At 36.4% G+C, this 3,799-nt stretch overlaps 1 non-coding gene across 1 annotated transcript; it reads right to left on the bottom strand.

Annotated features, from left to right (window-relative positions):
- Positions 1 to 3,350: 3,350 nt before the first annotated feature.
- Positions 3,351 to 3,422, bottom strand: Trnat-cgu (transfer RNA threonine (anticodon CGU)). Its single transcript has one exon. It is a non-coding gene; the product is annotated as a tRNA-Thr (tRNA).
- Between the last annotated feature and the right edge of the window lie 377 nt (positions 3,423 to 3,799).

Below are 3,799 nucleotides of genomic sequence, written 5' to 3'. Positions count from 1 at the left end.
TGCTTCTTTTTCTTTCTAAAGATCACAGTACTTAACAAATTGGCCCCTTTGCAACTCAAGCTGTATTCTCCAGTCAGTATTCTATGAAACTCCTTACTGCAAAGATTTGTATTAATTATTATTAATGCATTCATCATCATTATCATATCAGCCGATGGACATCCACTGCAGGACATAGGCCTTTTGTAGGGACTTCCAATCATCACGATACTGAGCCACCTGCATCCAGCGAATCCCTGCGACTCGCTTGATGTCGTCAGTCCACCTGGTGGGGGGTCGGCCAACACTGCGCTTACTAGTGCGGGGTCGCCATTCCAGCACTTTGGGACCCCAACGTCCATCGGCTCTTCGCACTATGTGCCTCGCCCATTGCCACTTCAGCTTCGCAACTCGTTGAGCTATGTTGGTGACTTTGGTTCTTCTGCGGATCTTCTTATTTCTGATTCGATCACGCAGAGATACTCCTAACATAGCTCGTTCCATCGCCCACTGTGTGACTGAGCCTTCTTATTATTATTATTAATGCATTAATTAGTTAATATTGTCCTTATTTGCCTGAATGTCTCAAAAATCAATATATTTAGAGATATTTGTCATCATCCCCATTCTATAACAGAGGTACCTACCTCTGTTATACATAAAATGGGGATTATGATTCATGATCATAATCCCCTGCCATTAAATAAGAGTAGGTGTAGAGAGTACAGTCCATGATGACGCGTCCCACACTTTTATGCAATAGCTTAGAGTCCAATAAAAACTGCAAGAAAGTGAGATCTATTATTATGCAACAAGTAGCAATGTGTGCCCACGCTCACAAAATTAAATCAAAATTAATTTCATATTTGACTAGAAGTATGATTGACAAAGTTTGGCAAAGATTGGGGCAGGCGTCTTCGTGAATAGGGATGATGACAGTTTTTTAAATTGTATATAAATTAAGAGTATCCTAATAGTAAATCAATTTTGTCAAAGTAATAGGGTATCTGCGATCATTACTTTCGGAGCTACAGGGATTTAAAACGTCAGATTTGCGGCGCTGCCGCGGATCCTTGAAAAACGCTCCGTTCAAAATGGCACGAGTTAGTGACGTCGTTGGCTCGCTGATCGTTAGATTTGTACGGGCGTTCAAACAAAATTACTAATATCTTTGTTAATTGTGCGTTTATGTTAATAGTTCATTTATTGAAAAATGTCACATTTAATGTAAGGAAGCTAAAACTGTATGAATTTTGATCTAATTAAGATAAAAGATTTTTATTAGATTTTGAAATTTTATAATCTTATTTATTTTGCAAATATCCAGTCAATCTTTGCTTTTTATGTATAAATTAGTTAACATTGACCTTATTTATCCGAATTTATTATAAAAATCAATATATTCCAACCTAGTCATCATCCCCATTGAACTTACTATAGGTATCTATAGCCCGCGCGACTGACCTAGACGTTTCGCGCGTCTTTTGTTTCATGGTAGGTATTTGCATAAGGTACCGGTATTTGGACGTAGATTTTTTAGACACACGTGAAACATTATTTAAACGAAAAAAATATTTATGAATACTTTAATTTAAAATGTTTTAGATGGTCATACCTTATACTTTTCTCTAGGACCCCCAGGACCTTTGTTGAAAAGAGCATTATCAACTCTGAGAGGTCGTCAAAATTCTTTCAGTGTCCACACAATAGAATTATCCCTTAAATTGTTGCATGATATTCATTGTGACTAAAATAGCCTTCCGCCATGCTTCCCGTCCCTAATGAAGCGTGAAGAGCAACGGAGCGTGGCGCACATGGCCATTGTCGAAGCTTGCAGAAAAGCCCGTGAAAATTTCACTTGTTTCGGGAAAAATGGAGATTTCAATCCGGCCTTTCGCACGTTCTTGGATGGACCGATTTGCATGATTGGCTGCCTCTTATTTCCTCGCAACTCAGCGTAGCTTGTCAATTATGTATATCGGTCTGCAATTCAAAATATGAGTACTATATTCATTGATACCTACCTAATAGAATAAGCCTTGCAGCTGAAGAATAGGAGCAAGATACAATGTTATATCTGAGACTATGAAGGTGCCTTTTGTACATCGGTTTTCGTTTTGACAAATATCTACAGCCCTACTCCATGTGTAGGTACTTTACCAACAAACAAATTAAAAATGAGGGTATAAATCCTTAGTCATTTGGCACCCAATAATATTAACTTACATAAACTTGTTGTTAAATTAATTAAAATAAATTCAATTAATAAGTTTAGAACAATTATATTATAGTTAATATATTTTAAATAACATGTTATAAACATCATCATCATCATTATCAACCCATATTCGGCTCACTGCTGAGCTCGAGTCTCCTCAGAATGAGAGGGCTTAGGCCAATAGTCCACCACGCTGGCCCGATGCGGATTGGCAGACTTCACATACGTAGAGAATTAAGAATATTCTCAGGTATGCAGGTTTCCTCACGATGTTTTTCCTTCACCGTTTAGACACGTGATATTTAATTTCTTAAAATGCACGCAAATTCAAAAAAATATCTACTAATCTGTATTAAAAAGACGTATATGTGTAAAAACATTCTACATATTGAAAAACAATCAAATTGCAATTATCAAACTTGAGTCTTCATTTTGTTTTAAATTTGGCCGTGGATTTCAGTCTCCACTTTCATTAGACAAACTCTACTGTCTCGTACAAACGCCAGTCCGTCAGTGTTGCCAAACGTACGATTTAAATCATATTTGTACGACTTTTTGGCTCTTGTACGATGTGCGATCGAGCAACCGAAATCGTAAGCAAAATTAACGATCTTTCAAATCTTCCCATCATCTTATCGAACTAAAAATATTAACTAGTCGACGAAAAATTAACCTGCTGCTGATGATTCGTTGGTTTGGAAAGAAAATACTAACAATATAAACAATAGTTTTTAAGCCAGAAATCTGTTTTTTTTTGAATAAATTTTAATAAATAAAACAGTCTTGTTTCCTCGTCAGAATCCATTTTGTTACTGAATGTGCTATACGTCGTTAATTCGCTACAAAACCGCGACAGAAACGTTGCGAATCCGCCACACCTCCGCGACGTGTTCGCGATGCATTCGCTGCGCGCCCGCTCCGCTTTTCAAACGCTGGCAAACCGCTAGTATGGTAAGGCCCTTAGTGATTTTTCGTTTCCACGATCGTCTAAAATCATAATTTCAACGAAATGAGTAAAAAAATTAGCTATCTCTAAAACAACGTTCTACCTACTAGGTACCTTCTTCTTCAACATAAACTAAACCTAAGTCACTTTACGTAGCACCCTGATATTTTTAATTTATTAATAAAAAAGACTAATAATGCTACAAAGTGCCTCCTGTGAGGTTTGAACTCACGACCCCTGGTTTACGAGACCAGTGCTCTACCACTGAGCTAAAGAGGCTATAGCACCTGGTGTAAAATTTTTCATCGTTTGCCCATTATGCGTAGTGGTGTATCAAAAAGAAAGGGTTTTAAAGATTTTTCCCGTACCTTGAGGAACAAGTGATGTCATCTTTCTGATAATGATTGTCAAACATATCAAACCCTTTTTTGATGAGTACCTACTGTTTAACAACAAACAAATTAAAAATGAGGGTATAAAGCATTAGTCATTTCATACCTAATAATGATACTGAATTTTATACCTGATAATGACAAGACAATTGTCTTGTTCTTGAATTAATAAAAATAAATTTGGTTAATAAGCGTAGAACAACTAGATAGTAGTTATTATATTTTGAATAACATTTAATAATACATTATTTAAAATAAATAAGT

The sequence above is a fragment of the Bicyclus anynana genome, chromosome 15 (assembly GCF_947172395.1).
Source record: "Bicyclus anynana chromosome 15, ilBicAnyn1.1, whole genome shotgun sequence".
Taxonomy (NCBI): domain Eukaryota; kingdom Metazoa; phylum Arthropoda; class Insecta; order Lepidoptera; family Nymphalidae; genus Bicyclus; species Bicyclus anynana.
Note: the sequence above shows the minus strand (reverse complement) of the source record. Positions and strands in the feature narration are given on the sequence as shown.